The sequence below is a fragment of the Pinus tabuliformis genome, chromosome X (genome assembly GCF_031772625.1).
Source record: "Pinus tabuliformis cultivar Carrire ecotype Pingquan chromosome X, CPIR1, whole genome shotgun sequence".
NCBI lineage: Eukaryota > Viridiplantae > Streptophyta > Pinopsida > Pinales > Pinaceae > Pinus > Pinus tabuliformis.
Window position 1 is genome coordinate 26,711,741 of NC_142308.1, and position 14,615 is coordinate 26,726,355.

The 14,615-nt window shown below is 36.0% G+C and overlaps 1 pseudogene across 1 annotated transcript; it reads left to right on the top strand.

Moving 5' to 3' along the window:
* Positions 1-956: 956 nt before the first annotated feature.
* On the top strand, positions 957-12,216 carry LOC149138150 (BTB/POZ domain-containing protein At5g48130-like; annotated as a pseudogene). Its single transcript, XR_016264284.1, has 4 exons — positions 957-1,218; positions 3,243-3,312; positions 3,469-4,606; positions 10,757-12,216. The product of XR_016264284.1 is annotated as a BTB/POZ domain-containing protein At5g48130-like (transcript).
* The last annotated feature ends 2,399 nt before the right edge of the window (positions 12,217-14,615 follow it).

Here is a 14,615-nt window from a genome sequence, read left to right on the forward strand (position 1 = left end):
CTCCATTGAGCCCTGTGCGTACACACAAACCTAAATTGACACGGTGGATTGATTCGTTTCCTATGTTTGGAAAATTTCCCGCCGAGTAATTCAGGGCTTTTGTAAAACTCCAACGCACAGAGATATTCTTACACGTGGGTAGTCATCTCATTAACTTCCACTGCCCTGTAAGAGGGCGTCACGTGCATTTGCACCGCCAATGAATGTTCCGTGTTGCAGGTGACCCATCTTCACTTCACACAATTAAAAAAATTAATGGTCAAGAGAAAGACAGATTGCTAATCCCAATTAATACAGCGTGAGATCAGGGACAATACGAGCCAATCCATCCCCTCATTAATTGAGATTACAGACGTATAATACACGTTTTAACTACATTTTGATTGACCTCAGCTGCATGCATTTTGATTGAAGCCGTTTGCTGGAAACCGGCGGTACAATTCGGTTAAAATTCCGAGTCATTTTGAAATTTAATGGAACTTTGTGACTTGGATCTATTTAAAATTGAGAAAAATTCAAGACACTGTAAATGGAACTTTATTAGAAAACTGTCAGTTTTTGTCAAATTTAAAGAAAGGTAAATTTGCTGTACCTATTAATTTAATCTATTGATTTTGAGGTACAAGCTGGGCAACTAACACACATATCGGGTTGAATTTATCCGCACCTACTTCAGTAATTCATGGGCAATCAATGCCGGACTTTTATCTTGATCTGCAGTCGTCTGTGACAGTCAAATGACCTGAACTCTATTCAGGTTTTCCTTGGCGTGTCAGTTGGAAATGCATTCAAGTCATCTGCAATGTACTTATTTTGAACGATGTTTCAGAGAACTGGAATCACGAAACTCAAATAGTAGAGAGTAATAGTTACAAGTTTGCCCTTGGCTGCCCCTGTCTGAAGTTAGTTTAACCCAATTCACAGAATACATGGAGTCTGAAGTTTTCTTGAAATTATCATAGCTGCTGGATGCCTAGAAGTTGCAGAAATGATTTCTGGTGACAAAAGGCATTGTAAGGATGTTAGCTATGAAGTCTATGAGGGAAGTAATTCTCTGTTATCATCATCTTCATCATCTCCAAATGAAGAGTTTGGGAATGTGGTTATGTTTATGAATATGGCTTACAATGGTGAGAAGGTCACGCAGAAGACCGTTTGCCATGATGGGTCCTCTGGCTCATCTCTTGGGTCTGCTCTTCAACAGAACATCTGGGCATGGTGAGTTTCAGCTTCTCCATCAGTGCCAATGACTTTAGGTGTATTTCACTTTTGGTAACCAGAGATTTGGTGTTTTAGCCGCATAGTCTTCTATATATATATATATATACCCAATGTGAGAGCCGTGCTCTTGATTATTATTACAAATTTTCTTTTAGATCTCTGCATTATTGAAGTAACCAGCTGAGATCCATTATCCTCTTGAATTTTTAATCTCTGCATTAGTCAAGCAATCATTTTAGATCCATTCCTTCCCTGGGTTTTTTTTCTTCTTTTAATCTTCTTCCTGCATTATTCAAGTAACCAGTAGGATTGTGCGTGTATCTGTATGCACTAGCACAGATCCATCTAGAGTCTAAACTATGGTCTGATATGCATATTGCAAAGCTTGAGGTTGCAGCACATATTGGGACCTCTTTTTCTCGATGAGTGGGCCATCTTTGTAGAATTGACATATTTATTCTTGAGCACATCTCACTCCTCGGTTTAGATGGGTATGTGCCAGTGTCTATAAATATAGTGCTGTACAACTCCCCCACATAAGAGTTGATGGATTACCCCAAACCCCTGACTTAGGCTTTTGAATGCAGTTCGATGTACATGTTCAACTCTCCCACAGACAAGTTGATTGATTGGCCTCACCCTCACTTGAGTTATAGAATACAGTTCTTTCTATGTCCATATTCAATACACCATCTAAATTAATTGCACCTTTACATCACTACTCAGAGTTGATGGATTACCCGCACTAACGTTAAAAGAAATTCGAAAGATCAAGTTTTGTTCTGGCTTTGGGTAGCTGATGAAATAATGATCATCTAGACACTAAATTGGTGAATGAAATTCAAAAGATCAAGTTTTGTTCTGGCTTTGGGTAGCTGATGAAATAATGATCATCTAGACACTAAATTGGTGAATGAAACTTTTTGGTGTGTGAACTAAAGACTCTTATAACAAATTCACTGTTGAAATGGATATATATATATACTTTACCTCTGGAAGTTTGTAACCTCTTACCAGAAAACATATGTTCTTATCATTAGACCCACTCAAGCTATACAATAATACATAAACGATGGTTCTAGTAACCGGTGTACCATAACCTACTGTTCAATTTCTTCTTATTTTGAACCGGTGAAGCTCTGGTCTTAGACAGAATCAATGCTTGCTAGACACACGTGTTTGGGAGCTTTGAATGGGCTGCTTACAAATTTTCTATCATTTTGAAATGGTCTGATGCAATGTCGCTCTCAACTGTCCCATTTACTAGGGGCACTCTCCAAATCACCTTCCCTGAAAACATCTATATCAAATCTGTTCAAAGTGCCCATAAGTACGATTTCCCTTACAGCTACCAACCTGGCTTAAATCCATGAGCCCCTCTCCACTAACGCAGCCAGAGCATTCAAAGTATCTCATAAAATATTTGCACGTTGTCTAGAATGGTTCATTTTTTATGATGCCCTTCAGTTTCCATCATTGCTGGGAGTGGCATTAACTGTACAGTTTGACAGTGTTCCAACTCCTGATCCGTGGGGATGCTTGACAGGGGAAACATCTTGTCATTTCCTCCATAACGAACAAATCCAGGATTCTTAATTTTTTGCTGAAAGTGATAGGCTCCTTGAATACTAATTCCTGTGGCCCTTTTCGTTACACAAGTGACGAGTGCACCAAATTGTCTTTTCCATTCGTTTTTGATCTCATGATAATGTGGTGCCACTCCGGCGAAGCAGTTGTCCTTTTGACATCCATGGCGTTGTTCAGTTGTTGCTGTCCCATGACTCCCTTCATATAACCTAGCGTGCTAACTACATTCTCTATAGGATTTGCACTGTTTACTGTTTTATCTGTTTTATGACGCCGAACTTGATTTTCCTGATAAAGTTTTACAGAGATATCCCTTCTCATCATACTAAAAATAGCCTCAGGCTTACTATAAAGACTTGAGCAGTTTGACTATGCCTCAGTGACTGGAATTATGTTCTGCTAATCGATATTCTTGTTGTCTTTTTTTAATGCAGGTGCGAAGCGACAGGTCTCCCTACAAGTATCACTGTTCATGTGGAGAATCGCAGCTACAAGCTCCATAAGGTGGAGAAATTATTATTGATCATTGAATCTGATGATAATCTATGGTATAATAAGTTATCCATTTATTCTTCAAAATGGAGCTCTGATTCAACTAGTTTCAGAATTTTTTGTCCAATTTAATCACATTTTACTTTTGGTTATTGCTTTTCTCTGCAGTATCCGCTGGTATCAAAAAGTGGTTACCTGAAACGGAGCTTATCTGATACATCGGAGATCACTCTGACATTAGAAAGTGAAACCATTGAGCTTGTGGCAAACTTTTGTTATGGGTCAGCATCTATATGGATCCCTTCAATGTTACAGCCTTGAGATGTGCAGCAGAGTTTTTAGAAATGACTGAAGAGTATGGCAGAGGAAACCTTTGCGAAAGAACTGATCTTTATCTTACTCAGGTTGTTCTGCAAAGTTGGGAAGATACCTTGGTTGTTCTTCAGAAATGCTTAGGTTTGCTTCCCTTGGCATATGAAGCTCAAATTGTCAGTAGATGTGTTGAATCTCTAGCCCACATGGCTTGCATGGAAGTTCTTGATCCTAAACAGAGAAAAGTAATGTCAGCACATTCCCATGTTTAAAGTGATATCAGTGGCAGTTTAAGGCAAACAACAAACAGAGAATGGTGGATAAAGGATCTTCTTGCACTGCCTTCGGAACTTTTTGAGAGGATTGTTATTTCTGTCAGGGAATGGAAGAAATGATTACTGGGGAAGTAATAGTTCAATATGGTATAAAATAGATTTTTTTTAAGAAAAGACAGCAAATTGCAGATGATATAAATGGAACACAAGAGAAAAATGAAAGCCTAAAAAAGTTATTGGGATGTGTTATTAGACTGCTTCCTGTGGAAACATCTTCTATACCTCTTGATTTTATGTTTTCTTTGCTTCACAAATCTGTAGGCTGCAACCTTAGTAGCGAATACAAAACTCTATTGGAAGCTAGAATTGCCTCTCAATTGGAGAATGCAACCATTGATTACTTTTTGTTGCCAATGTCAAGTACATACAATGGATCTGGTTTTGATGCCGAGGTAGAGAGTATGAAGCGAATAGTTTCCACTTTCATGCATCAGCAATCTGTCAAACTTGAGGATTGTGAGCTGAAGAATATAAGCAGCAACTCATATAGTTTTCAGAAAATTTTTACTGTGGCAAACCTCTGGGATGTATATCTTGCTCGGATTGCTAAGGATGCGAGATTAAATCCAGGCAAATTCGCAGAACTTGTTGGGATTTTGCCTTGTTCTACTCGTTCTAGTCATGATTTATTATACAAAGCCATCCACACATATCTCAAAGTAAGAACTGTCACCCAAAAATTCCCTTTAGTCTTTTTTTTTATATGTTTTCTTTTTATCAAATAGTTATTTATTTAAATTTATGGGAAATATAGAATTTTCTTTGAGCATATAAATTTGAGTATGTACAGTAGATACTTCATAATTTTTGACATGTACTCCTACTACTTGCCTTGATCAACAAAAAATCTAAACAGCCCCCCTTTCTAAACTACAGAAGGATGTTTCCCTTATATGTTGACAGAAGCAAGGATCCATAGGCACCACAGGAGCTCGATTTCCTTCTCCCAACAGGCTCTAGGCAGTCCTCAAAAATGCCTGATCTAGCAATAAATCATTGTAACAAGATGAGGTTTTATTTATACGGAACTTATCTGTGAGTGGTTCTATGCAGTCAATATCGAGATAATCGTCTTCTACATTCCTTTGGGTGACTGGTGCCCGACAGAGCAATATATCATTGGAATAAAAAGAGGTTCTATTTATACTTAAGCTTATCTGCGAGTGATTCTATTCAGTCAATATCAATATAAACTCTCTTCAACACTCCTTTGGATGACCGGTGCGTGTGCTCTGACAAGGCCTGAATCCTCCCATCTCTTACTCTCCATCGTGTCCAGCACATCATTTTGCAGATACCAAACATCTACTCCTCAATCCTGATAGTCAATGGCAGGGCTTCAGTAGTGGAGTTATCACCCTCCAATGAGCTCATAGTTTTCTTTGAACTATTGAGCTCTGCTACAATAATTTCCTATAACTCGTTAACAATTTCTTCTTGTCCCTAGAGAATTCTTCTTCCATGCCTACAAGAGCATCCATAATCATCCATTATTATATATAGCGTTTAGTTAGACTTAGTGATTTGCTTAGATAGACACTTATTTTTGCTGCACCTTTTTTGCTTTGTTTCTCTTGCTTATAGCATTATCTGTGAGCTGTTTAGTACTCTCACATTGTATTCACACTGGATGTATCTTTTAGCCCCAATGACCTACTTGGGCGGTCATTTGTTAGACATTAATAAAATTATCTTATCTTATTGCAAACTTTTTGTAGCCTGGAAAATATGTAACCTTTCTTTTGTATTGGCAAGGTCCCTTGGAATAAAAACTAAGGGACTTCCCTATATCCTTGGGTCAACTTGCTGATGCTTCATCTCTTCTCTTGATCTCCACTCCACCTTTTCATCTTGACCGTTTGGGGTGAGCAGCTATGTAGCCTCTCTCTTAGTGGTTATTAAACTTGGTATAGTTCAACCTTGAGCCTTTCCTCCCCATGTTGCTGCTTTGACTTCTTTTCAAGCCTCCTTTCCTGTCGCTCTTTGCAGATTCTGTCCCTGGTGCTGTAGCTATGCTGAAAATTTGTTAACAGAGTTGCATGTGTTATTCTATTCTCAAGCCACCACAAACCCACATTCAGAAACCATTCAATGCACAATAGATTTGAGCTATACTTTCATAACTCTTCTTTGAGAATTAATCTCTCCATAGTGCAGGCACATTTAGTGTAAGTTTTAAACCTTTTACAGTAAGCAATGCATACAAATCCTTAATAAAACAGAAAAGTAAACAATAGCATTCACCCACAGTACTGATAGATTTACCTTGGAAACCTTTAATAGGAAAACTGCCAAATGTTTAGAACCACACATTTAATTCTCATTGTATTAAATTCACTATTTACAATACAGTATAGAGGATCCCATGGCATCCAAAACCCTAATTTGTTTATCCGGGTTAGATGACAACAATAATTACTTAACGGAAATGAGAAAACCATGAGATGAAAAATTGTGTGCCAAAAATTGCCAAAATTGGACCAAAAAACCACTCATTTTTTTCCTTTTGGTTTTTGTTTTTCCTGGATCCTCGAATCCCTAGACAAGGGGAGCCTAGTGATTCCTTGAACGCATATATACAATGTGTGAAGCTAGTTGTGTAAAAAATAAAACACATACCCAACACTTAGCTACGCCTCTACATCTTTGTTTGTTATTATGTTAAAATAATGTTTCTTCTGTTTCAAGGGGTGTTGGTAAATGGCCCTTTGAGGACAAATTGTCTATTCTTAGATAACTAGGGATATCACAAAATAGCCTAACAATTGGATGTATTAACACCACAATATGTTCTCAAGGGGATTGAACATAGATCCATGTGAATAAAGCTCATTTGATTTACCTTTTGACCACAACTAACATTGGCGAGACTTAATCCCAAGTTCCTACTATGGCTTAAGTCTGTATATGTATTGTATTTGTATTTCATTCTCTCTGTAATTTTTTTGTAGTTTACCTACCTCATTGTAAAGATTTCATAGGTGACTTTGATCAACATGGTCACTCTTGAGTCTCCACCAATTCTGTACTCGTATAAATACTTAATACAAAAGCACAAATGTATATAGTTTAACAATCTCCTCTTATGCTTGCATACTTGCTCTCTTGTATGTGAGTATTTTCACATTGTTGTTACTGTGTTCATATCAATTAGTATCTAGATTGTAAGCCATGGCTTTTTTAGAGCTTTCCAGTTCTAGCCTCCCTTTGATTCTTCCTACCTAGAATTCTCTTTGAGCTTTCAGCTCTCTTGTATGTGTATTTTCACGTTGTTGTTACTGTGTTAATATCGATTAGTATTTAGATCATAAATTAGGGTTTTTTAGAGTTTTCCAACTCCACCCTCCTTGGGATTCTTCCTACCTAGAATTCTCCTTGAGCTTTCAACTCCAAATGGTTTAAGTTAGAATTGCATGTGTGCCAACAGCCCCCTTTCCTAATTCCAAGCCACTGGCACATAGGCAATCCATTATTTCCCAGACTTTTCACCCAAAATTTTAGTTTTTCCACCTTGCAAAACAGTGCAATTTTCCTACAGTTGCAGTTTATGTATGTTTGCAAGTTTCAATGCCTGGAGTATTTGCCTTATTTTGAGCTTTCCACGAGTCCCGACACCCCTATTCCATGAGTTTCTAGAAAACACTTTGTATCACTAAATATACCTATGATATCATTGATTACAATATGTCTAACACTTGGTTTTTGTGCTTGAGTCCTTACTTTGAATGCTATTTACATTTTTCTATTTCTCAGTTTCAAATATGCATAGATTTTTCCTTTTTATTGCCCCATTGCTCCTTGTATCTCTTGCAGAGACTCCAATGGCTCCCAAGCCTTGCAGTGCCCTCACCCTCCATTGGTTGCCAACTCCGATCAACCTTAGCATCTTCCCAGAGCCTTTCAATTTATTGCACTTTTATTGTACCAACACCTATTTTCTAATTTCTCTTTTAACTTGCTAGTTTTCTTTTAGCTTTCTTTAGGTAGATAAGTTGAGTCTAGACTCTAGCCAATCCTTGGATCTTAGGCTTCATTAATTTTCTTCTTATAGGATTGTTCCAGGAGATGCTTTTGCACTCCCACTTTGTATTGACACTTGATGCACTATTTTATTCCCTTTGAACTAATTTTATGGTTTTTCGTTACATATTAACAAAATTAACTCATCTCATCCTACCTACTCTTTCTTAACTTCTTGGTAGAACGAATTCAAGAGCAACTTCAGTGACAACTATTTATGGAGATGCTTGGTTTTTGGTGACAATGAAAATTAACAACTTGCTCTAGCAAGAATAACACAGTGAACAGATTGTCATACTTAAGTATATGTGCAAATATTGGATGCACGCCCTCAAGGTTCCCTTTGGTTGGATCTGAGTGGACTGTCATTAGCTTTGGGTCAAGAATGATCACCACCTACCTTGCTTGTATAGGAATTTTAGGGTTGTTACCTATAGGAGATTGAGTTGGAGGATAACTTTATCTTTAGATGCCCCATTTATTATGAAATCAAGAAGAATTTACTGCCTTTATCGAGACTCAAGTGATCTCCCTCCCTACAATTTTTAGTTATCTAGATCAGAGATGTTTTTTCTATTTTTTTGAGAGAGATTCTCCGGGATGGATTGTGATTCTTGGGTGGTCCTCCTTAAATAAAGCCTTCTAGGAGGATCGCTTCTTTCTTACCTATTGTCTGGCTAGCTTGCAGTGGTGAGTGAAAAAATAAGGTTTAAACTCCTTTGGATATATCATATTTGTGAGACCTTGGATCTATTGCTAACTACTTCATGTGGCTTTTTAGGATCTCTCATCCTAGATCTCAAAATAGACTTCACCAGACCAGCAAATGGGAGGTCCTTAGCTAGAGAGGGACTCCCGTTGCACAGAGTACCATTCTTTAGGATGTGTGGAGCAACTAGTCATCTATTTATAGATTCTTTCCCTTGGCATTGATTGTTAGGAGTGATGGGCCTCCTCGATCTAGGGCTTCCCCTAGGATCCTTCAAATGTTAGCATATATAGGCCTCCTTAATCGTGGGTACTCTCCAAACAACCTTCTGTGATAGTGGATGAGACCCATCATGGTGATTGATGACATGATGTTTGAGGACTCGGATGAGGAGACTCCTCCTCTCCCCTCTCTTTTGGCCTCAATTTTTAGTTCCAACACCACTTGACATTTTCTTGATGAGATTTTGTGTATGTACTCATTTTCTGTCTCTCTGTCTTTCTTTCTTTGATCTAGTCTTTTAGCTTCATTCTTGGATCTTTTCTTATCTCTGTTTTCTCATGTAGTTCCACTATGTATTGGTAATACTCTTTTAGTCCCATTGACTTATGTTTGTGGTCATTTGTTGGATATTGAATAAAATCATATAATCGTATCTCATCTACAACAACATCAAGAGAATGAGAAACTCGCCATCCAGTGGAAACAACGAAATGAACAACTTTCTCTCTAGTGACAATAGTGACAAGAGTTTAAGGCCAAGGTGATGCAGGACATGATGGTCGTGTTCCAACTGTTGGTCACCGTCTTGCAACAATAGCCTTAAATGGTGACAAACTTATTCTTGGCTCTGTAGTTTGGAGGCCTACTTCAAGACCCACTGAAATTTGATAGGAACTCATAAACTTTTGATAGATGAGATACAGATGGGCGACCAGGTCCTCACCTTATGGGAGACACCCCACCTACCACCTTGCAACAAACCAACTTCTGATCTACTGTTGGGATGACTTCAAGGTTGCCTTCTGCAATTGGTTCTACACATTAGGGTACAAGGTAGCAATGCTAGCAAAGTGGTTGCAACAGTCAATTAGTAGACAGATTGTCCACTAGTTTGTTGAGGTTTTCAACAAATGTACTCTTTGAATTAAGTGTCTCTCTAGTTTGCTTCCCCACTTAAAAATCGAGTGAGAATTCTTCCCAATTTCTTCATTGAATGATGCTGTTCAACGTGCTTCCCAGATCAAAGCTAAGTTTCTTTCAGGCTTATCAGCCTGCTATGCAATCCTTGCAACCCTTTCAGACAAAAGGGACTTTGTTCCACTTTTCTTTCAGCCACTTTTCGTTCCAACAAAGAGACAACTAAATTGACCGGCCAAGGGAAGAAGAAACAATGCTTCTATCATTGTATGATGATAAATATAACATCTTGCTGGGCAAAAAGGCCAAGGCTGCCCTTGTTTACTTGCAATAGGTGATTGAAGAACCTGGAATTTAGGAACAATCTGTTGCATGCCCTCCTCTTTTAGCGGATGTAACCAGATGGGTCAATCAAGTCAATGAACGAGTCCTCCAGACTACGAGATCCTTTGCTAGAAAGCACGCACTATTGGCAAATATTAGGGACAATTTCCTCCCACCTAGGAGGGATTGATGAGACCGTCCCCAATCCCTAGTGGACTTAAGTCCATATTTATTATATAATCCGAACCTTATGTTTTGTAGTTCTCCTACCTCATTGTAAATATTTCCTAGATAACTTGGTCAAAGATGACCACTCACCTAAATAATTATTGTATAATTGTAGCTGTATAAGACTTCGTCAAGTCAAAGATGGTCACTGTCCACCAATTTTATACTTCACTAAAATTAGTAACAGAGTATAGTGTACAGTTGGCAATCTCTACTTTCTCCTTTGTTTGCTCTCTTGTATGCGAGTATTTTTGCATTGCTGTTTACTGTGTTCACATCGCACCAAGCTTTATTTTTGCTTGAATTATACAATCGTTGAAAACCTATATACTATGTAGACACCACTCTCAGATCCCTTAGTTGATGTATCTTTTCTGCGTTGATGCAGGCACATCCTGAACTATCAGAGGAAGATCGTCTTGCTGTCTGCAAAGTCTTAGACTGTCAAAAACTGTCACAAGAAGTCTGCGTTCATGCTGTTCAGAGTGAGTTGATGCCCCTCCGATTGATAGTGCAAGCCATGTTCGTGCAGCAATTGCAAACACACCAATCTATTAGGTCCAATTCTGAAAGTAGTCAAACTGCAAAGAATGATAACATCGATTCACCATCTTGTCTTAATGACATATCAACCCTTTCATCCCATTTTCTGTCGGATGATATTCGATGCAGAGTTACTGAAGGCGAAGATGGGTTGCCATTAGGACTTATTCTGAAAAGAGATGCAGCTTTTCGTCAAGCTGCTTATCTGAAGGCAGACTATGAAGCTACAAGTTTCAGATTGAAAAATTTAGAGGAAGAACTCGTTGCAATGAAAGAAAACCTTGACAGAAGCAGAGAGGAATCTGGCAAAACCAGGCATATTTTTTCCAGGGGAAAATCAGAGAGCTTCAGAGTAGTTAGCAATAATAAGCCAGTTGATATTGGATGCACCAGAAGGCTTGGACATACATTTAATGGTGGTACAAACTGGCTTTCTCAAAGGAAAAATCATGGAAATTTTGCTAAGAAATTACTAAAATCTTTACAGCTATTTGGTTTCCGAAAAGCGCAAACTGATCAAAATAATGCAGCAGAAGACATCGATCCATGTCAACAGACTGAAGCTTCAGATGTGGAGGTTCCTCAAAGAAATCGTTTTCACCGGCGTAATTATTCACTCTCTTGAAGTTCATTTGTAGACAGAACAGAACAGAGGTAGTTTTCTGATTCTTGTTCTATGTACATTTGTTAGAAGACATGGTTATATCTATCCAACCTGATTGAGCATAGCAAAGCGCTGTGATGTCTAGCCAAGTTCTTAAAATTCCAGGAAAACCTTTCAAATTGTCAGTCTTTTTTGTTTTGCTGGAGAATGAAAGCAACTTGGTTTTAACATGCTACAACGACAAATTCTGAAGAGAAGAGACTTGAATTTGTCAAAAGCATATGAGCAAACTTTGGTGTTTACATTGCAGGCTTAAATCATGGGGAACTGCTATTGGCTGGTATTGTATTTGAATACCTTGAAATAGCGACTTTGAACTCGTCTATGCAAATATCAGGTTTCTCTTTCCTAGATGGCATTGTGCTGGAAATTATATCATTAATTGATATAACGGCCTTGTGTTTCTGGATTACTTGATTAATAATGGCAATGTTTGAATTCTTCAAATGCCACCTTTGTGCAGAACGCTGGACATGACAGCAAACAAAACTTTTTATCTTCTCAATTATGTCTATTTTTATTTGTGTAAAAACTGTTTGCTAAAACCTGAAAATTTACAGGTTTGAATTCAAGAATTCGTGTAGTCATAAAGTAGCCATTACATTGATTTTGGGCCAATCACTGTTTGCTAAGCTTGAAAATTTCCAGGTTTGAATTCAAGAATTAGGGTATTAATGAAGTAACCATTTTGTTAATTTTTGTTGATTTTAGGCGAGGTATAATGAGATTTTGTTAGAAGAGGATGATTAATGTTAACTAAAATTATCATAGTTTTGCTGGCTTAATAAATCAAGAAGGTTGGTAGTGACAAAGATTTTGAAAATTGAAAATTAGAACGGATGTAAGAACTGGGATTCTAATTATGGTGACAGACTACAAGTTGTTTTGGGAATTGACCAATACCTTATTTCAATTTAAAGATGATGTCAATTCAAAGATCATGATAGTCGTTTTGGGAATTGACCAATACCTTATTTCAATTTAAAGATGATGTCAATTCAAAGATCATGATAGTTAATTCTTATATTGACAATGTTCATTTTCTTCTTATCATTAGCACTAATCAAAACAGAGATAATTCTGATTTTCAAGATTAAAATTGATCACCTCCTTATAATACCTTGCTTTTCTAAAAACAAATTTATACATTTTAATTACTAAAATCAAACTTAAAATGTACAAAGAATTTCTCCATCCTGACTTTTGCTTCTTAAAAAACAAATTTATACATTTTAATTCCAAATATCTGCCATACCTGGGTATGGACCTCCAAACTAGGGTGAGCGTGGCTGCCTACTAAACATGAATTGTACTTAAGATTTTTGCCATCACAAATAAAAAATAGAATTTAGTTAGGGATATAGAGAGTTGTTTACAGAGGTCCAAATTTGTTAGATGGTAATTGTTTTGTTGGAATTTGGTAAAAAAAATTTAAAAATCAGAATGTTAAGAGTGTTTTTAATCATATTTTTTTTGGAAATAGATTTAATATTATCAAAAAAAACTTTCACCCTTACCTGAAATTAAATTTAATAGCTATAACCCAAATTTTCAAAAACTTCTGATAAATTTATTTTCTGAAGTTTTTTTTAACTAGTAGATTTAACTCCTGCAACTGGAATTTATTTCTCTAATGTGTTTTCCCGAAACGTAGAACTTACTTTGAACCGTATGCGCTCCCAGACATATTTTATGAGTAAAATATCTGACCAACTTGCAGGTTATTCACTGTGCGTAAGTACTCACAAGCGCACAGCTGCTCTCTTTTATGATTTCCATGTCAACTCATGCGCACATATGCTCTCTTTATGTTCCACATGCTGCTGTCTATTCTACGCAATCATATGCGCTCATCCGGATCCATTTATATATGTATTTTCTTCCCTCGTCTATTCTGACCGAGGTCAAGATGCCTTATATTCAGACCATTATACCAAGACTGCGGTCTTCAATTGTATCCATGATCCATATATTTCTCTCAATATATAACATGCTGATTTTTTCTTACTGAAAAAAAAAAAAGTACTCGAAATCTCTCGTAGTCATATAAATGCTAAAAAGAAAATCCATTTTCAGTGTCTGAATTCTCAACGTTTAATTTATTAAATATAACGGATTTAGTTATATCTATCTATTTATTTATTATGAATTTTAATTATTTAAAAAATTTAAAAATTTATTTATTATGAATTTTAATTATTTTAAAAATTTAAACATTTAACATTAGATTATATTAAATATTTAATTGTGAATATGTCTCATTACTCTTAATACAATAAAATAATAAATTAGGTTTAATATAATAATATAATATTTTTTATTATAACAATATATTTAATTATAAATATTTATTTATTTTTATAGTATTTTTTTTTTTAAATTTAAAAATATTTAATAATTAATAGCTCCATTATTGTACATTAATAAAATATCTAATTAATAATTTTATTGTTGTACATTTATAAAATATCTAATTAATAATTTCATTGTGATACTTTAATAAAGTATTTTATAGGAGTTTTTTATAGAGCTGGACAAATTGTCAAAGTATCTGGAATCTGGGCAAAAAAATTTCAAAAAATCTTGTAGAGGCAGTGTTTGAATCAAGTTTTTGATGGTGGAAGTAGATTCACCACCATCAAAAATTTCTAAGGCACCTAAAATCTTAAAGTTTGACAGCTGCAACTTGGATTTGTAAAAATCCCTGCTGGATTTTATCAAAATACGACAGAAATTTCCATTACTTTCAGGGCCAAAAAGCACTGTTGTTGGACTACGACTTCATGTAACTTTCCTCATTTTTATAAATTTAATAATATTTAACATCTAATAATTTCAGTATTTTAAAATTAAAAGAGATAATGAAGTTCAAATTTCAAATGATACATTAATAAAAAATAATTTAAGATATATTTTTATTGAAAGTTTAGAATTATATTCAATTAGATTTGTAAAATATTATTTTTTACTAAGATTTTAAGTTTATTATAATTTATTTTTTTAAATGGTCATAAATTCTATCATAATTTAGTGGTTGTTA